The sequence below is a fragment of the Crinia signifera genome, chromosome 1 (assembly GCF_055691185.1).
Source record: "Crinia signifera chromosome 1, ASM5569118v1, whole genome shotgun sequence".
NCBI lineage: Eukaryota > Metazoa > Chordata > Amphibia > Anura > Myobatrachidae > Crinia > Crinia signifera.
In genome coordinates, this window is record NC_139217.1 from 217,839,685 (window position 1) to 217,863,935 (window position 24,251).

Sequence of the window (24,251 nt, forward strand, 5' to 3'; positions counted from 1 at the left end):
TAAAATCTAATAAATGTATTTCTGGGAACTGGAGATATCTGCAGTCAAGCAAGCTGTCTCCCACCAAAAAAAATATTAATAATAAGCCCACTTCACTATACACCCCTCCTCTGCATATTAAACATCCTCTACCACCCTGGAAGTTATGTGTCAGGGCCCCATCATTCAGCCCAGTGCCCCTTCTCCCACCATCTGTGCAGTAAAGGGGTAGTTAATGGAAATTACTGATCCAGGCGCTACATGCAGAGCGGTTGATATATTACCCCCTACCACCCGGGGGACATCAAAGCTTCCCCCACCCCTACCGCTGGAGGATCAGTAGTGGCCCCAATACATTGCTATGCCCAGGGGTCTATATATATATATATATATATATATATATATATATATATATATATATATATATATATATATATTGGTCTATCTATAATACTTTAACTGACCCGGCATATACTGGGTCACCTAAGTGTCCATCTCTGTGCTTTGCTCCGCCCCTCTGGAAACCCCCTTCTGAAAATCCTGCGTTTGCCACTGCCACCCCCGTCGCCATTTTCCCTTACAGCCATGCGATGGGATGTGTTATGAAAACACATCTTCTTGCATGCCGTCGCAGCAGGAGAAATAATTTGATGGTCACTGACCATCGGATGATTTCTCCTGTATTCACAAATAAAAGGCAGTGGGAATAGACTTTTATTTGCGAGTGTCGGGACAAAGACAGGATGAGCGACTGACATCATGTGGCGCCAGCCGCCGCCCCTGGCACACATCATCCCGCTCGTGTACCCATGGGAATGCCCAGCATCTTCATGGAGACACCCATGAAATGCTGGGCATTATCATAGGCAACACCTATCCCCATCTGCCCCGATCCCTGCGAACAGCTCAGCACCAAGCAAGTTGCTCAGCCCATTCACAAAGGGGACCTGCACATGCGCATAAAAGACCATGCGCAGGCCATCAAACAACAGACCAGGCCGAATTCAGCCCCATCCGAATGAACTGGAATCACATCCTAAATACGTCCAGACCCTAGCAGGCTCAGCGCAGTGATATGACAGCTGTTGGGTGTGTCATGCAGCCAGCTGATGCATATATTGTACTGCAGTCAGGCGCTTCTGTCTGTGACTTTGGGGGTTGTTCTGGTTGGTTCGGTCAGACCCTGTGCGTACAGTCTGTCCTAGCACTTCACGCATACGTTCTTACGAGCGTGATGCCGCCCACAATGCATCCATACACGGACAGAGTCAGCAACCGACAATGGTGAGTTGCGTTTATATGAGCGTACGCTCCCGTGCACGGATGGTCCACAGTCTCGACGATCGGAGACAGAACACAGCTCCGATCACAAGCAGTGGCGTATGCCTGAGCACGGGAGCGTACTTTTCTGGACCAGCAATTGGTCCGCTAATGAGAAAATTGGTAGTATACATCTTTAAAGAGAAATCCCTTTAAAGTTGGATGCTATCACTTTTCCAATTATCCTAAGTGTCATGTTTGATTTCCTTCTAATTACCTCATTTGTCTCCCTTAATATTAATACAATTTAACCCTAATTACATGTCTATTTAATGTGTACTAATGTTGAAATGGTTACAGCATCTATGTTTACCCCAATGTGTATTAGTGAGAGTTTTTTTTTTTTTGGACATTGTATAATTAATGAGCATACTTAATATGTTCCTATTTATTTAGATGTCTTGCTACACTAATGATATGTGTGATGTTTTACTGGACCCACAAATAACAATCATGTCTAATTTACCCCTACAACCCACACATGCCCACAACATTCCATAACCACAACAAGCCATAACCTTCACTTTAAATTACATATAAATCTGACATGTACCTATGTCCACCTGCACTATGAAACACTCTAACATGTAACTATAGAAACCACATAAGACTTCTAACTGTTAACAAATTTTTATTAAAAAAAAAAGAATAATCAAAAATCAAATTTTTAATTGTGGCCATGTGTTAGCCCAAGAAGTATGCCAACAAATAATATTGTCCCCATCAGCTGGGCCACTGTGTCCTCAAATTGCTGATGCTGGATTGGGGATGTAATTTATTTATTTATTTACAGTTTCTTATATAGCGCAGCAGATTCCGTTGCAATGTAATGAGGGATGATGCAGGGAGAGGAGTATAGGCCAAGGTAGTTGGGTGTGGTGGGGATTGGGGGGTGGTAGGGTGTTTGGAAAGGGGGTGGTGGGAAATGGATGGAGGCAGAGGAGTGGGTGTTGGGCGAGGAATGTGATGAGGCTGGGGAGTGGGTGGAGGTAGAGGAGATGGTGTACACAGAGGGGTGGGAGGAGGCTGGGGAGTGGGTGGAGGCAGAGGAGTGGACAGAGGCTGGGGAGTGGACAGAGGCTGGGGAGTGGACAGAGGATGGGGAGTGGACAGGGTTTAAGGAGTGGGTGCTGGTAGTGGAGGGGGAAATGTGGTGGCCAGATGCAGCTGCTGCTGCCTCCTCCTGCAGGACAACTTCAGCCTCCTATTCCGGCTGCTCAGCCTCCTCTTCCTCCTGCTCAGCTTCCTGACCCTCTCTGGCTCTCTGTCGTGCCCTTGCGCGTGCTGCAATAACAATGTTGAGGGATAATTGATATGCAATTAGTTATAAATTACAAACAAAATTGATAAATGATGAGTGCACTAATAAATCAAGCGTATTATAAAGTGCCCATTTTTCTTTGTAATTCTTGTAATAATCCACACCCATACACCTCTACCCCTACACCTCTACTAATACACTTATACCCATACACTTATACCCATACACCTCTACCCATAACATACACATAGAAATAAAAAAAAAAAAAGCGAAAATTTTCCGAAGATTTGCACAATACTTACATCGATTTACATAACGGCAGATTCTAGCCAGTAACTCCGGCTGTCTCCTCCTGAGGTCGGAACAGCGTCTTTCAAGCTGGCCGATCGTTCGCCGGACCCCGGTGCGGTCTCAGATTAAGTGCCGGGCAGAATTATATGCCCGCGCTTATCTTTGTTGCATATGTAGGGGCCCATGGGCCCCAGACGCTGGTCCATTAACCTGACGAGGGCCACAAGTTCCCTCAGTGAAAATGGCGCTGCCCTCGTGGTAGTCATATTGGCAATGGCGCAGCTATTAATTGCAGCCCCATATATAACTTATGCTGCTCTCTGATTGGTTGAAAACACTCTTATTTTGTGTAAAGTTTATTAATCCATTTAGTATTAACAGTATGTATGCGTTGTAATGTTAGCAAGCCTGTACAATCTGCATGTGCGTACACATGCTTACTCAAGTATTGTGCGTAGTTTTCTTATATTTTTTTTGTAAATGATAATTCACAGAAATGCACGCAGCCACATACACGAAGCCTATGCTTACAGGGACATAGAAGCTGATTGTGTTGTTGCGTTACTTATGCCGTTACTACGCCGTAACTACGCCGTGATTTTGGGGGGAAGTTGGTGTGAATTAACATGTTTTATGTTTTTAAATAAAAAGGGGCGGATTCTGGCCTATATATAGCTCACCAGCAGCATAGTAAACTTGCTGCAAACATGTCTGGGTCAGGGTCTGATGAGTCTTGCTAAACTGCAGTCCATGACTGAGGCTATCATGAGCAGGGAAGAGGAGCGGAGGAGGAGTAGAGCGAGCCGCAGCCAAAGAGACCAGGCAGACCAAAGGTCAGGCTCTCAACCAGACCCTGGGCCAAGTCCTGACCCTCAAGCAGGGCCAAGCAACCAGCCAGAACAAGATGTGCCATTGCTTGAAACATCTGAGACCACATCTGAGACCGAGCAGGTGCATGGTGAGGTGACTGGTCGCACCAGGAAATGGGGGGCATCATCTAGGAAGTGTGCTAGCCAGGATCCCAGCAAAAAAAAAACCTGCATTTCAGGAGCGAGAATTATAGATTTTGGTGCCCCGAGCATGGGAATGGATAGAGTTAAGCATCAAGAGGCTGAATTCCTCTGCGAAGGACAAGATTTGGGAGAAAATCACAGATGAACTTCAGTCAGGTTTTCGCTCTCAACACTCCACTGAGACAGCACTGACTAAAGTGGTGAATGATCTGGTAACGGCTAAGTCTAAAGGCCATTACTCACTACTTATTCTTCTTGATCTTTCTGCTGCATTTGACACCGTCGATCACTCTCTTCTCTTACAAACACTACACTCCCTAGGTCTTAATGATACAGCCCTTTCCTGTTTCACATCTTACCTATCTGATCGCTCTTTCAGTGTTCGCTTCTCCAACTCTACTTCCTCTTCATTACCTCTGTCAGTCGGAGTTCCGCAAGGTTCAGTCTTAGGTCCTCTGCTTTTCTCAATCTATACCTCCTCTCTTGGCAAACTAATCAGCTCTTTCGGATTTCAGTATCACTTGTATGCTGATGATACTCAAATCTATCTATCAACCCCAGAGTTGTCACCAGTGGTTTTCGGTCGAGTCTTTGATTGTCTCTCTGCCATCTCATCTTGGATGTCTTGTCGCCAACTCAAACTCAATATTTCCAAAACGGAATTACTTATATTCCCGCCAACTAAGAACAGTTACCATCCTGACATCTCCATCGCTGTTGACAACTCGATAATCTACCCTACCCCACAAGCTTGTTGCTTAGGGGTCATCCTCGACTCTGAACTGTCCTTTCTTCCCCACATTCAATCTGTCTCCAAATCATGTTACATGCATCTAAAAAACATATCCAAAATACGACCCTATCTCACACAAGACACTACCAAATCTCTTATCCATGCACTCATTATATCCCGCATTGATTATTGCAATAGTCTCCTAACTGGTCTTCCCAAGAACAGACTCTCACCACTGCAATCAATTTTAAATGCTGCTGCTAGGCTGATCTTCCTTGCAAGACGCTCAACGTCTGCTGATCCACTCTGCCAGTCCCTCCATTGGTTGCCTGTATATTACCGTATTCAATATAAAACACTTCTACTTGCTTATAAAGCTATTAACCATACTGCACCAGCATATATCTCTGCACTTATCACAAAATATCTCCCATCTCGACCACTACGCTCTACACAAGATCTGCGTCTCTCTTCTGCACGGATCACTAGCTCCCATTCATTATTACAGGACTTTTATCGGGCTGCTCCCATCCTATGGAATGCCCTTCCACGCTCATTAAGACTCTCCACCAGTCTCCAAACTTTCAAGCGTTCCCTGAAAACTCACCTCTTCAGGCAAGCCTATCATATTTAAGTTCTACATGCATAACCCTCCGAGGCACTTATGTATTATATAGCTTCCCTTCTGGACTTGTAACTGCTATGCTATTACTGGTGCCTGTCCTTATGTTTCCCCCCTATATCCCTATAGATTATAAGCTTGCAGCAGGGCCCTCCTACCTCCAAGTCTGTCTATTGTTGCCCAGTTTGTCTTATCACTGTCTACTATTGTAAAGTGCAACGGAATCTGCTGCGCTATATAAGAAACTGTAAATAAATAAATAAGGTGGCAACAGTGCAGAGGGATGTGAAGTCGGTGAGGAAAAGGCAAGTGTGTTGTTTCTCCTGATATATAAATATTTTTGTACATATGTTAAATTTGTCTATAGCAATTAGGGGGAAATTTACTAAAGGAAATTTGTAAAAAATAGGTGTATTTGTATCCAGAAATACACTTATTTTTGACATTTACTATCCCGAAAATACGGCAATTCGTATTCGTTTTGCTAGCACATCAATACGAATACGAATTGCCGTATTTTCGGGATAGTAATTGTCAAAAATAAGTGTATTTCTGGATACAAATACACCTATTTTTTACAAATATCCTATAGTAAATTTCCCCCTTAATATCAAGGTGTGTTTGTAGATAGTGTGAAAATTCAATGACACATGTGAACACAATCAGAGGGGAGTGCTTGACATGAGGTGAATTGCATTCCCTTAAAATTAATAATAGTTAACCATGTGTAATAAGCCACATATATAGATGATACCTGCACCATTGGGGTGAGGTGAGCTTAGGGCCACATTTGAGGTCATGTTAATTATGTGACGGGTCATCCATACTTGTGTTTCAAAAATGTAGGAACCGAAAAATGTGTCATAAGAATCCTCTAAATCAGTGGTTCCCAACCTTTTTTGTCTCCCGTACCCCTTGATTAGGTTTTTCATTTATGAGTACCCCCTCGTGAAATTTTAGGGGCGTGGCCTAAAAAGGGGTGTGGATTAACAGGGGCAAGTCATACTGGCAATGACGAGAAAAAAAAAAGTGCAACCACTTGACCACAATATAAGCTCAGCCCATTCTGCGGACAGCATATAAAATAACAGAACCTTGTCAAATCTCTATTACTGAAGCAACAGACATTACTGTCTGTTAATGTCTTTTGGGGGCAATAGTGCCAGATACACATATGCCCCCAAAAGTGCCAGATACACATATGCTCCAATGGTGCCAGGTATGCCCGCACAGTGCCAGAAACGGGAATGCCACCACGGTGTCAGGTATGACCCCATGGTACTGGGTATGTGCCCACAGTGCCAACAATGCTTCTACAGTGCCAGCAACAAGTATACCCCCATAGTGCCAGCAACAAGTATGCCCCACAGTGCCAGCAATGCCCCACAGTGCCAGCAACAAGTATGCCCACACAGTGCCAGCAACAAGTATGCCCCACAGTGCCAGCAATGCCCCACAGTGCCAGCAACAAGTATGCCCCACAGTGGCAGCAACAAGTATGCCCCACAGTGCCAGCAATGCCCCACAGTGCCAGCAATGCCCCACAGTGCCAGTAACAAGTATGCCCCACAGTGCCAGCAATGCCCCACAGTGCCAGCAATGCCCCACAGTGCCAGTAACAAGTATGCCCCAGTGCCAGCAATGCCCCACAGTGACAACAATGCCCCACAGTGCCAGCAACAAGTATGCCCCACAGTGCCAGCAATGCCCCACAGTGCCAGCAACAAGTATGCCCCACAGTGCCAGCAACAAGTATGCCCCACAGTGCCCGCAATGCCCCCACAGTGCCAGCAACAAGTATGCCCCACAGTGCCAGCAATGCCCCCACAGTGCCAGCAATAAATATGCCCCCACAGTGCCAGCAATGCCCCCACAGTGCCAGCAATTAGTATAGCCCCACAGTGCCAGCAATGCCCACCCACAGTGTTTCCCAGCAGCAGCACACTCACCATTGACGCTGCTGCTGGGGAGAGGACAGTCCAGTGTCCCCCTGCCATGTAGCTGCCGCGCTGCTTCTCTCAGGGAAGGAGAGTATAGCACACTGCGTATCTCTCCTTCCCTTCACTGTGACTGGGCTGCCCGTCAATCAAAGTTTGCGGGACGGCTCCTGATTGGCTGCCGGCCCGCAAGCTCTGATTGATTGGCGGACGGGCGGCCAGTCACAGGGAAGCACACTGAGGGGTAGGAGAGATGCGCAATGCACTCTCCTCCCCTCCAGCGACCTGTCTGACTGCCGTGGCTGCCATTACAGGCTGGGCTGCCGCGTACCCCCAAGCGTGTGGACGCGTACCCCCAGGGGTACGCGTACCACAGGTTGGGAACCACTGCTCTAAATAAAACATACTGACATATGTTCTGCCCATTAGGCTTCAATAGAGTTAAGTATGTGATAGTGTGATGCTTATTAATGGTTACAGAAATGTGTGGGCTGCAAACGTATACAGATACATACCATATCTGCAACAATGTTAAATTATCAGTACTAATGCTGTGCAGTAGCAGAGGGCTTAAGATATGTTGTGACTAAACATTGTTGTCATGTTTTTTAGGTGGCAGGATTTCAAATCAGGCATGAAGAGAAAGATGACTGACTGGTATGCTCCCAGCATGTTCACCGGGAGTGGCCCATTGCCCTCCACCTTGGAGTATACCCCCTGGAGTCCTTTGCCTTGGATATAATCGACGAGGTAGAGATCAGGGGGGTATCCAATATGGATAATGAGCTCCCGGCGGAGGCTTTTGCTGCTGAGATATCAGGTAAATGTGTGAACTGCATTGTTGATGGTAACATACATTGTTTATTGATGTGATGGTGACAATATATATATATTTTTACATAGCTCAGGTGGACAGTCACCAGACCCTTCCTCTTCATGCCCACCACTACAGCAGCCTCTACCATCAGCTCGCCCACAGGCCCCCCAACGCCTGTGGATCCCATTGGAAGCCAGCTGCTTAATAATATCTTGCAGCAAGGGGTGGAGACTGGGGCCCGTCATGAGCGGCATTAAAGGCGGAGTGGGTGGCTGCCATGACTAAGATGTATGAGCAGTCCATCCACCAGAATGACATTCTGGCAGCTGCCATTGCCACCACCGCCCAGCAAATCAGCCGCCAGAATGACATTCTGGCGGATCCTTGCCACCACCGCCAGGTCGCTTATGGCGGGCCAAGCAGCAATTCCATCTGCTGCCCCACCCCAAGTTGCACCACCACCTTCCTCATCATCTGAGCCTCCTCTGGCCACTCTACGAAGAGTGCTAAAACTCGCTGCCCCCAAGTCCCCACCAACCAAGGGGAAAAGAGGGCGGAATAAATTATCTGGTGTCACCTTATTGACTTTGTGTGCGATTTGGCCCCAAATCTTGTCCTTTGCTGTGGTGCGCCACTTCCTGTGTGCTAACTCTATTCATTCCCATGCAAAGGGTACTAAAATCTGTATTTCTCAATCTTGAAATGCAGGGTATTCGTTTGATGCTGTGGATCCTGGTTAGCATTATTCCTGGATGATGCAGTTCGGATGGTGGTGTGGCCTTTCATTTCACCATGCACCTGCTGTGTCTCACATGTTTTATGTAATGGCACTTTTTGTTCTGTCTGGTTGCTTTTTCAAATTACATGTTAATATTATTTTCAGTTTAAAAACAAAATAAAATTAGCTGTGATGCTTAACAGCATTAAATAATTTTTTACAACATTAAAAGAACCTGTTTGATGTTGATTTTTTTGTTGCTCATTGTGTAACAATACATTATTTGTATGTACATACACATCAATGAGTATGGTGTTGAGTTGGTTGCAATGATGGCTTGATCATGGTTGCCTCCATGAGGAAGAAAATGTTCAGCTCCACCATTTAGCAGGTAATTTTGCCGCTTTCACCTACGCAACATCTCACGCATCAGACCATTCCTCTCCACTGACGCGACCAAAATTCTCATTCACTCTCTTGTCATCTCCCGCCTTGACTACTGTAACATCCTTCTCTCTGGGCTACCTCTCACCCGCCTTGCACCTCTCCAATCCATTCTTAACGCTGCTAAGCTCATCTTCCTCTCTCGCCGCTCTACCTCTGCCTCCCCCCTCTGTCTATCTCTTCACTGGCTCCCCATTCCTTTCCGAGTTCTCTTTAAAATCCTCACCACCACCTACAAGGCTCTCTCCTCCTCCACCGCTCCTTACCTCTCTTCACTGATCTCTATCCACACTCCCTCCCGTCCTCTTCGCTCCATCACTGACCGCCGACTGACCTCTCACCTAATCACCTCCTCCCACTCCCGTGTCCAAGACTTCTCTCGCGCTGCCCCCCTGCACTGGAACAACCTCCCGCCACCCGTCAGGCTTTCTGATTCCCTTACCTCCTTCAAGCGCTCCCTCAAAACCCACTTTTTTCGACTAGCCTATCCCTCCTCCTAACCTCTTTTGATCCTCCTATCCTGCCTCCGTCCCCCTCCGTTCCTACTTATCCTATTGTTTTTCGTTCGTCCACCCACCTATTTTTAGTATGTTAACTCTTATGAGTAGGGCCCTCCTTCCTCACGTATTCCTCACCCTACCTCTTTACCTCACCTGTGCTCCTGTCCTGTTCTTCCCTTCCTCTACTTCATCTTCAGTCTCCTCGACAATTTTGACACCTACTTCTGAACTGATGCTGATTTTAGTTCTACCAGCTATACCCCTATTTATACTGTATTTTTCAACACACCCCGTACGTTAACTCGTAATTTTTTTGTTTGCTATGTACGGCGCTACAGACACTTTGCGGCGCCTTATAAATAAACGTACTACTACTACTACTACTACTAATTTCTAATTGTCAGCACCTGTGGTGAGCTACTTAATAGCTGAGAAAGGTGTTTGACCGCAGGTGATGTTACTCATACATTACCAGTCCAGCAACAGAGCATTGTCTCCCTCATGGAGTGGGTCAGGTAGGCAACCATGGGGTTAATGAGACATTTATAAGAGAGGAATACATAGGTTTCCTCCCTTCCCAAACAACAGTGATAGATGCTGATAGTGACTGATAGAGGTGAAGATGTGTGAATGGACCAAGCATGAAAAAATGGTTAGTGGGAAACCATCACATAAGAATTAAATAAAAAGACATTACAGAATGATGTGCAGATGTTGGAAACCTTTGCTACAGATATGTTTTTTCAATATTATGCTTCCTGGCATCTTACATACAGAGTGTGATCAAGAAACTAACTAAAGTAAATTTATACATAGATTGAGGGCAAAATTGTGTCCATGAGCATCAGACATTTTACAAACATTGCAAGTAGAGAATGTGAAACAAAACCACATTGGTGGTGTTACACGTGATAGAGGTGTGTAAATACATTTTGTGAATTGTATGTTTGTGTTGCAGTGAAAAAGTTGACACATGTCGACTCCTATGAATTGTGTATCCTGTTTTCCTAACATTAAAAGCACACTTGCATTAAGGGTGTAGATGGTTAAAAAGTAACTAAATGGACACATTGAAACATGTGTGGATTAATACGACATAAAAATAAACCTACCTTGAAATGGTGAGAAGTGTAGAAAGAGAACCTTGCAATGTATTTCAGTGCTGTGTATGGCTTGCAGTGTACTTGTTTCCTAACACGGCGCCCATCGGGTCCCATCGCATACCTTAACTTAAGGTATGCGATGGGACCCGACCGACCTGATTTCAGGCTTTTTTTGAGGTTTCACGACAAATGTAAAATCGGGTCCATCGCATGCCATTATAATGGCATGCGATGCGACCGACGCGACCAACCCGATTTTACATTGTAAGCATTGTATGTAATGTTAAATTGCTATGTAAAATCGGGTCCATTGTATGCCATTATAATGGCATACAATGCGACCAATGCGATGGACCCGATTTTACATAGGAACCAATGTTAAATGGCCCCCCATACCCAATTTTTGATTGTATACCCACCCTGATGGGTAATTTCTATGTCAAATGCTCCCCATTGTTAACGCCAACCCCCCGATGAACGCCAACCCGAAGCGTGGTGAGCGCAGCGAGCCCGTGAGGTCGGAGTACGCGTCCTCCGACCTTTTCATACTCCCGCTATCCACGTCGGCGTGGAGTTGATTTTATATAGTGTGGCGAGCGCAGCAAGGGGACGCGTAATACCTGTGAAGTAATGCGCGTCCCCTCGCGGGGCCCACTTCGCTCGACACGCTTCGGGCTCGGTGGCTTGCTGCGCTCGCCACACTATATGAAATCAACTCCATGCTGACGTGGATAGTGGGGGTATGAAAAGGTCAGAGGATGCGTACCGCCGCCCCTCGCAGGCTCGCTGCGCTTCGGGTTCACGTTGATCGTGGCGTTAACAATGGGGGGGGGGGTATACAATGAAAAATGGGGTCTGGGGGGCATTTAACATTGGGGCCTATGTAAAATCGGGTCTCAGGGACCATTTAACATTGGTTCGAATGTAAAAAATCGGGTCGATCGCATCGCATGCGATTTGGTTGCATGCGATTTGGTTGCATGCGATGCAATTGAACCGATTTTTGCAACCCGATTGCATACAATTAAAATCGGTGGCGCTGTGCTAGGAAACAAGTACCGCTTGCAGGTACTGAAACTAGTTTTTTCACTAAATAGGCTGCAGCATTGGATAATATTGCAGTCAGGTGCAATGTTCCCTCTAATTTTACGAAGGCTGTGTGCGGCAAAAGATATTGGCTGTGCAACTTTGGAAGGAAATGTACATTTTTGTGCGTCACATAATGTATACAGGCCTAGGTTTCGAGTTCTGTTGAGTTAATAAAGCAATTTGAATGTTTACAGACTTCACACACCACACGTATAGGCTATAGCAGTGATTTTCAACCTTATTAAACTCGTGGCACACTAAACAAGATTTTAACCTTTGTGCGCTCAGTTGTAATGTCTGTGCGCGGGCTCGGCGAGTTGTGTGCGCGCGCACACGCGCACAGCTTAGAGGGAACACTGGTCAGGTGTATGTAATTCACTTGTATTTGGCATTAAATAGCAGACCCAGGGCGTCCGTACTCAGGCGGAAACTCTAAGAGTGGTATTGAGCACTCTTTGGCGTCCGACTGTTTTGGGCCAAAAATGCACTGTGCGCTCGGCGAGTGAGGCGGTTGTCCCTCCGTGCAGTTTTAGTGCACACCCCCTTGTACGCGCAGGTATAAGCCCAGATCTGGCCTCTCCCCGAAAATGCCCACATCACGCCCACTGTGACCGCGTGCTTGCGGATAGGATTTTTTGCTCGGGAAAGTCCGTTCGTGTGCAGTGTGCTGTCACCACACATGCGCATAGCGAATGGTACGCATGCGCAGTTGAAAAAAAAACTCTGTCCTGTGCGAACGCGGTCCAACCGGACCAACCAGAATAACCCCCTCTGTGCCTGTCCTGAGTCCCCACTACACCATGGTATCACTACTATCCTCTGTTTGTGCTCTTGGGAGCCTAAGTTCAGTTGCACATCCAATGCTCAGGCTTGTGTTAATACTGGAAAGCGCTTGCAAACCGGGTCCAAAATTCCGGCTGCGACCTGGCTTACAAGTGATTTCACACTAGCCCCCCGACCCAGAATAAAGCCATGCTGGTGACATAACTGGGAGGCGGGTCGGGGCAGTGCTGGGAGATGTCAACATTGAACGGGACCTGGGTCACGTGGTCCCCGGATACCCGTTCACACTGCTCCTGGACCCGCAACCATCCCAGGTCCAACCCTGGTCAAAATCCAGAACGTTGAACCTGGGACAGTCTTCCAGGACCCTTTCACACTGAACAGTTTCCGAGGTTGTTGTGCGTTCATGTGTAATAACCCAGGAAATATTTGTCAGTGTGAAAGGGGCATTATCTGCATTATAGACCCTACCTAGCCAAAAGTTAAAGTAGGTGGGGAAGGGAGAACAGAGCCCCCTGCAGCTCTTTCCCATCTCACTGCAGCAGCAGAGGACCAGGACCACACTAGCCTACATGGATGACCAGGGCTGGGATCCGAAAGTGCCAGCAGGTGATTTGAATGCAGGATGGTTTTAGTTACCGCTCTTTCTCCACCCCTCCATTCATAATCTACTATCTTTGTGGCAGTGACGTGCTTCTCTCTCAGGGGGCAGGATGTATTAACATACATCGCCGCCCCTCACCAAGTTCCCGCCATGATGCTAGCGCATATGTACTAACACATGTGGCTAGCATCGCGGTGCGGTGACAGAGGCCCCCTCCGATACCTGTGATGTGGTGTGCGGGGGTCTCCATCACCTCCTTGGCTATGCGGCATCCCCGGCGTATCCCCCCCCCCCTGCAGCCGGAAGGACATCCCCGGCTGGCTGTGACATGCTGCTGGATGAGGAGGAGCAGCATGGAGGATGGGGAGGGAGGGTAGGGAGGCTGCGGTGGATGGCAATAGAAGCCCATTCTGTAGGGTATCGCCACCCAAAGGTGCGGTGACGCTGTGACCCGGTTTTAGTACATATGAAAATGCGGTAAAACGGGGGTTTACCACATTTTCGGCTTAGTACATCCCGCCCATAGCCTTTAAAGGCCCATACTTGACGATTTTCAGCTGAAAATCCAATGGTCCAGCGGCAGCTGACTAGCGATGATGCACGCTCCCGCATCATTGCTAGGGTCAAATTTTTTAAGCTTCAAAAGTGTAAAATGAAGAGTGATAAACAGCCAGCCACTCAGCTCCTATCTGCCATGTCACAGACTGTGTTTGAAAAATGTAAGACAGGAGCTGATTGGCTGGCTGTTTATCACTCTCCATTTTATCACTTTTGAAGCTTAGAGAATCTGGCCCCTAGTGAGGTGGGCAGTCTGCTGGTTTTACCAGCACATCTAGGGATGATGGTTGGTTTTTCAGCCATCATTGCTAGGTGTGTACGGCTGCCGGGCTGAAAGATGGGAGACTTTCAGCCTGGCTGACCGCCCCGCACACTCCCTTCCTCCCCCTGCACCATACTCAGGCCGCTCACGAGCGCTGCCCTGCTCGTCCGCACCGCCACGCTAATACTGACTCCCCTCCAACGCCGTCTGGTTCTGGCTCACACTGCTGCACACACTGCTCCTCTCAACGCTGCATGGATTGCACAGCCACACACATCACACATCCCTACAGAACGCCCCGACCCGGGCTGACTGGCCACTCCCTCCTCACTGCTGAGCATACACACAGCCACTGCCCACCAATGTTTTTAAAGGCAGTGCCAGCAATGTATATATTACTGGCACCGCTGGCCACCAACGTTCTTAATAAGCCAGTAATATATACATTGCTGGCACATGCCAGCAATGTATATATAACTGGCACCACTGCATATTTGGTACTTGTAATATCTGGGCGCCTGATTTTGACATCGCATCGCATGCAATATAGTGGCATACAATTCATGCGATGCGATTTTTCATTGTAAAGACCCAATTTTTAATTGTATAGTCACCCATGGGTGATTTAATACCCCCACTATCCAACTATGCATGGAGTTGATTTTATATAGTGTGGCGAGCACAGCGAGCCACCGAGCCCGAAGCGTGGCGAGCGCAGCGAGCCCCAAGAGGGGACGCAGAATACATGTAAAGTAATCCGCGTCCCCTCGCGGGGCACGCTGCGCTCGCCACGCTTCGGGCTCGGTGGCTCGCCACACTATATAAAATCCACTCCATGCGTAGTTGGATAGTGGGGGTATGAAATCACCCTTGGTTGACTATACAATTAAAAATTGGGTCTTTACAATGATAAATCACATCGCATCACATGCCTTAAGTAGTGGCATGCAATGAAAAAATCGGGCGGCCAGATAATACATAAGTACCGTATATTTTGTAATGGCGGTAATGTATATGTCACCACCGCCACTGCCCTCCAATGGGTGTGGTATAGGGGTCCTACAGTCAGAATCCCGACAGTCATTAGCCCGACGTCGGGATCCCGACTGGCCGGACTCAGAATTCAAACCCCGCCCATTGTGTAAATAGCCTTATAATTAAAGATTTTAAGCAAAGTCTTTTGCCTCCTAAAAATGTTTTGCTCTTTAGGAAAATAGCTCAGTGTGTACGGACTACTTTGGTGAAAGATAAATCTATAGGCCCATACACACCGGGCGACTTTGAACTGAAAGCCGCTCAAAACAGCAAGTTTGAGCAGCTTTCAGCTCAAAGCCGCCCAGTGTGTATGGAATTACCAGCAGATAAGCGGCTTTGCATAGCTCTGGGCTATGCAAAGCTGGGCGCCCCCCCCCCCCCCCCCCGCTGTTGGTGCCGGGCAGGGGGAAAAGTGGCTCAGTGTGTATGCACTGAGGGGCTTTCCCCCCAGCGATGATAGCGATTATCACTGTCCATACACGCTGGGCATAATCGCCCAGTGTGTATGGACCTTATGAGAGATTTTGGCAAAGTCTTTTGAAATGAAAATCTACTAGTGTGTCTCTGATATAGCCGGTACAGTACCATTTTTTAATGGTCTGTACATGCTAAAAACCAATGTACCGGTTTTGAGCCGCAGCGCAGCACTTGACAGACGGGAAGGACACAGACCTCAGTCATGTAGACAGACAGCCCCTCCAGGGCCATACAGAGTTCATCCACCGCCACTCTCTGGGTCATATTATTTCTATGTGACTCCCTGCCCCCAGCCTACTCCCCGATTGGCTGCTGAGTTGACGCTGCTGCGTCTGTGTCAATTGATACGGCTTCTCAGCATAATCATCTCCCCAGAGACCCACTGACACCCCGGCCGGTGACGGCATCACACGTCTGCGGGGTCTCTGGCTATGTACCCCCTTCAATTTCTTTCTCTCTTGCCAGCACCTGCACACTTCATGGCCGCCTGGTACACTTTGTGGTAGTATGTGCCCCTCCCTCAGCTGATCGCCTGGCATCAACCCTACAGAGGGACCTCCGCTTGGCATTATTTTGGGGGCATGCCTTATCAGCCCCTGGCTCCCTTTCCACAATGAACTGGTGATCACTGGCTTCCCATACCCACTGCAAAACCCCAGGAAGGACTGCAGCTGGACGGTCTGCAATTAGCGGGACTGTCCCGCTCTAATTGGGACAGTTGGGAGGTATATGCAAAGGGTTGTCAGGAACCCTTCGATGTAATTGCAGCTGCACATTTGTGGTGTGCATGTGCATACGTGCGCAGGAGGTGCTCCGAAGTAGGCACCGCGCATTGTATAGGATAAGATCCATCCTGCACACTGTCATCTTAGGTGCTAACATTGCTTACAGATTGCATAGAATTGCGATTGATGATAAATGCAGCACTTCATCAGTCTAAAAAGATAGGCTGCTTTCCAAAAGACAAATGTGCTATTTGCATATTTTCTGGACGCATGCACTGCAAGTGTACAAGTGGTGGTGCAGCAGCAGCAGCAGTGTGCCATCCAGCCAGCACTGCAGCACAACACTGCAACGTACAGTACACGTGACGTACAATAGCAGACAGCGATGGATCACCACTGCGCATGCTAGGTATGTGTGATCGTTACTATCGCGGCACATGAAAGGAAGAGCCTACACGCCGGTGGGTGCGCACGTGTCATCAGAGGAAGCGGTATAGCACGTGCGCGGCTGCAGAAGCTCGCCTCGCACTAGTCCCGGGCTTGCCTTACAGGGGAGGAGCGGTGTGCCGTGCTCCAGCTTGTGCCAACCAACCCACAAAGGAGGATACAAACGAGCCTGTGCCACCCGACCCGCAAAGGAGGATACAAACTAGCTGGTAATACGCAAGTGGGGCGTCTTGTGTGTGTGTGTTTTTTGGGGGGGGGGGGGGGGGGGGGGGCGCGTTATAACACTATTTACATTCTTCGTCTTTTTTTTCCTGAACCCAACTTATACCACCACCACTAGTTGGATGAAAGCTGGTCTGGTGTAGGCCAGCATGAGAGCAATTGGGGATCCACCATAGCGCAAGTAGCAGATGAAGACGCAAGGAAATGTGGAATATGACAGCTGATGCTGGCTGATCGGGGCATGGGCGGATTTTACCTGCTGCCCCGTTCAATGTATATAAAATGTATATATAATAGTTCTGGGCTGGCTGCTAGTCAGCCTGTAAGCCCGCCCTCGGTCACCTGTGTGTGAGATGATTGGCCTGCCCTGCACACATGGTCTGTGCAGGGCAGAGGAGCCAATCCGCGGACGCCGCCTTCTCCCCTTCCCGTCGGAGCCGGAGCGCCAGTAGAGACGCAGACACTATCCTGGGAGCCGACACACCTGTGGTGAGTGAGCAGCGCAGCGCCGGCATTGAGGTCTGTCTGCGGAGAGGAGAGCTCTGCTGGCGTCACCTCGCCAGCGCCGCCCGCACTCTGCACGGGGGGACGGACGGGGACAGTGTGGGGCAGGTGCAATGGGGACAGTGTGGGGCAGGAGCAATGGGGACAGTGTGGGGCAGGAGTAATGGGGACAGGACATGTGTGATGGGGACACTAGAGTGTGGGGCAAGTGCAATGGGGTTAGGTTGGCCTGTGAACTTTAAATGCCAGGACCTATTTTCCATCCCATTCTCGCCCTTTCTCTGCTCTCCTCTCTCTACGCTCTCTGAGCGTGCACACTGGCACCATGAACCCCCCCCCCCCCCCCCCTCTCCCTCCTATCTTGGGGGTATGGGTAAAATCCGGAATCGGATAAGACACCGGAATGCCGGACTGGACATCAAACTCTGCATTCCGGAGCTTGTAGTATCCGGTCTGGGGGTGTCCTGTCCGGGGGTGCTCCATCTGATGGGGCTGCTCTCGCACCTGTCACCTGGGAGAGGAGAGGGGGGAGAATACAGCCTCACCGCATGGTCCGGGGGTGTAATAAAAACTGGAACGGTCCAGACCACACAGGGAGGCTGTAATCTCCCCTTCCCCATGTCCCTGGTGTGAGCAATCACAGGCATCCCCCCGGACAAGACACCCCCCGCATGGGACACCCCTCGGACCAGACACTATAAGCTCCGGAATGCAGAGTTTGATGTCTGGTCCGGCGTTCCGGTGTCTTATCCGGTTCCGGTTTTTACTTAGTCCCCTATCTTGGTGCCCACCCTGTAATTTTCTCCTGGATCTGCCCTTGGATAGGGGAAATGCCCACCTGGAAATAAGTTTGTATAAAAGGGGATGAAGTTACTAAAAAAACAACCCCGGACCTGCCTATTACACTGGCATCAGATGCCAGTGTAACTTTTTATTATACTACTTTAATGTCACAGATCAGTGGGTTCTGCCCATGTTTGTTTGAACTCCTATATAAAATGTATAATTTTGGTGGTATTGAAGCTGAAAGTAAAATGCTAAATTAATTAGACCTTGTGCTAGAAAAGTGGCTCAGCATATAAAACCTTTGAGTACATCCCCTGGCAATACCCTTGTCTCTGCTCCAATTTACCTGGCATCATCATGACCCATATTGTGTCCGCTAGCATATTACAGGCACATTGCCAGCTACCACATAGATAATTATTGCATATGCCATATGCACTAACATGCAATAATTATTGCAAAGGACAGCTCTTGTGTTAAGAGCTGCCCTTTGCGTTGCGGTTGCCATGTGCAGCAGGTCCCCAGCGGCTCCCCTTCTCTCCCTTACTCGGTGCTGATGCTGCTGTTAGAGATGGCTAGTGAATCACTGTCTCGACTAAGTGATAGGGAAGGCCATCGACCATCGATGATTTTAAATAATCGATGGTTCATGGCCGATGTTGAATACTTTTGCCATCGCTGGGGGAGAACCAGTTGGTTTCCCTCCATCGATGGAACAGCAAAACGATGGTTTGCTTTTTTTTTTTTTCAAAGTGCCGGGACACGGAGCCTAGCTCCGCCCGACACCTGTGAAGCCCAGCCCTGTGTTTTGATTGACCCACAGGCCAATCAATCAAACAAACACAATGGATGACCATCGATATGTTAAAATATCAATGGTCATCCATTGCATAGTTTAGCACTATCGATGGCCAGCTGCAGAGTTACTATCGATGGCAATGGCAACGATGGCCATCCCTACTCAGTGACTGGAATCATTAAGCTGAATGCATGATTCGAGTCACTCACTGTTGCAAGAGTCGAGACAGCAGCAGCATTATAGCATAGCAGGCTCAGCCCCTCCTCCCTGAGTCGTTAGGCTCAGCAGGAGGAAGGAGAGTGCAGTAACAGTGGAGTCCAAGTCAAGTCTGTGCTGTGAACTGTGCACTGTCTCTCTCTGCCTGCAATTCCCTATGAGTCATGGGCCCAGCCACTGTCTTACTTCCTGTCTGCCAGCACACTGAGGGACAGAGACTCTGCAACTCACTAAGGGGCGCATTTATCATTACAGAGCGATGACGGCGTGGTGACATCGCATTGCAGTATCGTGCAATACCGCCGGGATTTATCAAATGAAAGGGTGCAGGGACAGGGCTCTGAAAGGAGCCTGTCCCTGCGAAGCCCTGACCCGGAAGCCGGGGAGTCTGCGCATGCGCGGTTATGCGCTGACCCCCTCTGCAACCGAGCTGATTGCACTGCCGTTTGGGCAGTGCGATGTGTAGCCATAGGCTACAATGGGCTATCGCCATATCAGAATGGCGATAGCCCAGGGGTGCGAAGCTGTGCTGCCTGATGTTGATACATCGGGCAGCTTCGCATCCCCCATAGAAACCTAGGGGGGATCGCAGCAGGGATCGGAGATTCCTGCGGTCCCCCTTTAATACATTTGGGGGATACTTAATATTTGCGGTTAAGATTTAGCAAATATTACTTTATAAATGTGGACCTTAATGTGCCGTGAGCCCCTTGCACTGTCTCTCTGTGCCTGTAATTCCCTATGATTCATGAGCCCAGCCACTCTTACTTCCTGTCTGCCAGCACACTGAGGGACAGAGACTCTGCAACTCCCTGAGTGTGCTGTGAGCCCTGCACTGTCTCTTAGTGCCTGCAATTCCAAATGAGTCGTGATTTGTGAGCTGATACACTGACTCAACACACTGCACTGAGCTGAGCCTTGCGTCTCAACTCATTTCCATGAATCACTTTGCCCATGACTAGCTTCTGTGGGGTGGGCTCTCCTCCTTCTCCCTGTATCTGGAAGAGGATGTACAGTACAGGGAGGAGGAGGTCACTGGCCAGGCAGCACAGCACTGCGGGGGTTCTTGCGGGGTCGAGCTGTCACGTTATGAAGCTCATAGTCAGCGAAAACCCATCATATCAAAATGCTGTAAAACCTCCGATAACAGTTTTTTTTCTGCATTTTTGCGTTAGAGCATCCCGCCCAATATGTGTGCAGGATGGCAATGCAGCTATATCAGTCGGCACAATTGATCCCCCCCCCCCCCCCCTTGTAGTTCTTAATGGTGTAATGATGATGTTTCTCAATCTCAGCTCTACTTCCTATCCATACTAATGGTAAACTCTTGTTCAAGAGAGCATTGACAACAGACTTTGGAGCAGGTGTATTAAGCCTGGTGAAGATATAAAGTGGAAGGTGGTATCGCACAAGCCAATCAACTCCTAACTGACTTTATTTCAACTTGATCTCTTAACCAGACTTATTTTAAATAAATCATATATATATATATATATATATATATATATATATATATATCTTGAGTGGGGGACCGGCACTCCCAGCTTGATTGCAATAAACTTGCACAGGTGCCTTCACTGCTTTACCGGAGTTGAAGCAAAGTATACAAAGATGAAGGTGCGGCACTCTGGTCTTGAAATCAAAGAAACGACAGTACAGTGTCTGGTGGTCAACGTTTCAGTGCTCTTTTATTGGCACTATCGTCAGGATAATGAACAGGTAAGTTTAGTGACATTTTATAACATTACAGGTGATCAAGAGGTGGGAGTGGTAACCGGCGTTCACCAATCCCTGGGGATTTCGCGTCAGCTAACCGCACCCACCACAATGTGCATACTTCACACTAATAAAGTTTGTAGATACAAAATTACAAAAAAGGAAGAAGAAAAAAATGAATGAAAAACATTTAAAAAGTTGCAGTGCAAATGGCATGATACAGTTACATAATTAGATTGACAAGTAACATGATACAATTAGATTGTTAAATTGCATGTTAAACTCAAAAAGCAGCAAACGACAAATATTCATTCAGCCCTTTTGGTGCGATTACACCCAAACGGTGAATCCACTCAGTCTCTTTTCTTTATAATATTTTATTGCGATCACCGCCACGAACAGGTCTGTCAACCTGATCGATCATGCGGTACCGCAAACTGGCAAGGGGATGTTTCATTTCTTCAAAGTGACGGGCTACAGGTTGGTCACTGGTACCACTCTTTATAGCAGCTTTGATAGAAGACCGGTGAACGGCCATTCTGTCCTTAAATTTGCATTGTGTCTTACCTATATAGGTAAGCCCACAAGGACAAACTATCTGATATATGACGTAAGTGCTATTACATGTCAGATGCTGCCTTATGAGAATCTTTTTGCCCGACTGTGGATGATTAAAACTATCACCTGGTATCAAGTACTGACACGTGACACAGGTGCATCTGAAGCACCCTGGACGTTTAACCAAAAAATGGCTGTCAAGTTTTTTTAGAGAGATGTCTGATTTGACAAGTAGGTCACGCAAATTAGGGCCCCTTTCATAGCAGGGCATGATGGTAGTATTAGTAAATGGTAATTGCTTATCAGATTGCACAATGGGCCATTGGCTCTTTACAGTTTGCTGGATCTCTGTGGACATAACATTAAATTTATTCACCCATGGTAATCTCACATTAACGCTATCAGTGCCTTTAGGTTTTTTCTTTAATAAATTATTACGATCCATACCCATGACTCTTTCTTTAGTTTTTAGGAGGAATGTATGGTCATATCCCCTAGCGATAAATCGCTCAATCAAGTCGTCCAGTTGTTTACTGGCGGCTTGATGGTCAGAGTTGATTCTGTAAATTCGAATCATTTGCGAATATGGAAGTCCCATTTTTAGGGGGATTGGATGGCAGCTATTAATGTGAAGACCTGTATTGCGGTCTGTGGGTTTATAAAAAACGGTTGTTGTAAAGTCACAGTTATCCTTGGAAATAACTACATCAAGGAAGTCAATTCTATTCAGATCCATGCGAATAGTAAATTTGGTACTTGTTTCCTATCTGGGCGCCCACGATTTCAATCGCGGGCATCGGGGGTAAAATCGGGGCCATCGCGGGCATCGCGGCCGATAAAAAATCGGGTGCGATGTACCAGACGCGATGCCCGCGATTTTCCCATAGAGAACAATGTTAAATGCCTCAATTTACCCGCGATGACCGCGATTTACCATAGGAAACAATGTTAAATGGATCAATTTCCCCAAATTATCATAGGGAACAATGGGAAATGGGGCAAAAACACCCCTGAACATAAAAATGTCCCCCCAAAAGTAGTTGACGCCACCCCGCCATCAACGTGAACCCGAAGCGTGGCGAGCGCAGCGAGCCCGCGAGGGGCGGCGGTACGCGTCCTCCGACCTTTTCATGCCCTACTATCCACTAGGGCGTGGAGTGAGAATAGAATAGTGTGGCGAGCCACCGAGCCCGAAGCGTGGCGAGCGCAGCGAGCCCCGCGAGGGGACGCGGATACCTTCACAGTTATACGCGTCCCCTCGCGGGCTTCCCAGGTGTCCATGGCGACGCGGACACCTGGGAAGCCCGCGAAGGGACGCGTTTACCTGTGAAGGTATCCGCGTCCCCTCGCGGGGCTCGCTGCGCTCGCCACGCTTCGGGCTCGCTGCGCTCGCCACACTATTCTATTCTCACTCCACGCCCTAGTGGATAGTAGGGCATGAAAAGGTCGGAGGACGCGTACCGCCGCCCCTTGCGGGCTCGCTGCGCTCGCCGCGCTTCGGGTTGGCATGGATCGTGGGGTGGCGTTAAAAATTTGGGGGGACATTTAAGGGTTAATAGTGCCTATTTGGGCTCTGTAGCCCATTTAACATTGATTCCTATGGCCACATCGGGTCCATTGAGGCATTTAACAGTAAAATCGCGTCGGTCGGGCCATTTAACATTGATTCCTATGGGAAATCGGGTGCATCGCGTCGTGGGCATCGCGGGTACATTTATGGCCGGCCGCGACGCGACCGACGCGATTTCCATGTTTAACATGGGTTTCAATGGGAAATCGCGGGCATCGTGTCGGTCGCGTCGCGGCCAGACATAAATGTACCCGCGATCACCACGACAGGCGCCCAGATAGGAAACAAGTACCGTAAATTTAACTGGACACTCAGTAGTGTTGTGTTTATTCACAACATCCTGGAATTCCTCCTGGGTGCCAGTCCATGTCAGGAAGACATCGTCGATGTATCGAACATACAACGATATCCTCCCAGCAATCATCAAGTCATTAAAGAAGACATTCTGTTCGATGTAGAACATATATATATTTGCCAGTGCAGGGGCCACCGATTAGCCCATAGAGCAGCCCGTGCACTGCAAATAAAATGCCCCATCAAACATAAAAAAGTTCTTGGTAAGTATAAACTCTAAAAGCAATACAAAAAATTCAATATATGCATCAGAAAACAATTTACTCTCTTGCAAAAATCTTTGAACAGCCTCACACCCATCTTTGTGGGGAATAACGGTGTATAAGCTGACTACGTCAGCACAAATCAGCACAGTATCAGGCGTAAGATTAGAAAATACCTTGAGACGATTTAATAATGCAGTAGTGTCCAACAAAAAGTTCTCATGTTTCTGTACAAGTGGCTGCAATACAGAGTCAAGGTAAATCGAGGTGGGTTGTAGAAGGGACCCCCTGGATGATGTAATCGGACGGCCGGGTGGGGGGGTTAATGTCCTTGTGCACTTTTAGCAAAGTGTAGAGCACCGGTATGATGGGATACTCAGGACATAACGCCTTGGCCAAATCGGCGGTGATGACACCCATGTCGACACCTCTGGTAAGAAGATTTTTTAAGTCCTGTTTGAATAGGTTTGTTGGGTCATTGTCCAATAACTGGTAAGTAGCAGAGTCATTTAGCTGGCATTATTAAATTAAATATTCCCCAAAAAGTGAGGCTGTTCAAAGATTTTTGCAAGAGAGTAAATTGTTTTCTGATGCATATATTGAAT

The 24,251-nt window shown here is 47.9% G+C and overlaps 1 protein-coding gene across 1 annotated transcript in view; it reads left to right on the forward strand.

The window, feature by feature from the left end:
* The first annotated feature begins 16,808 nt into the window (after positions 1-16,808).
* Positions 16,809-24,251, forward strand: part of LOC146068833 (uncharacterized) — a 152,934-nt gene continuing 145,491 nt past the window's right edge. The window contains exon 1 of the mRNA XM_083179261.1: positions 16,809-16,927. The gene's annotated coding sequence lies outside the window, so the exon portion shown is untranslated. The remainder of the gene's footprint in view (positions 16,928-24,251) is intronic.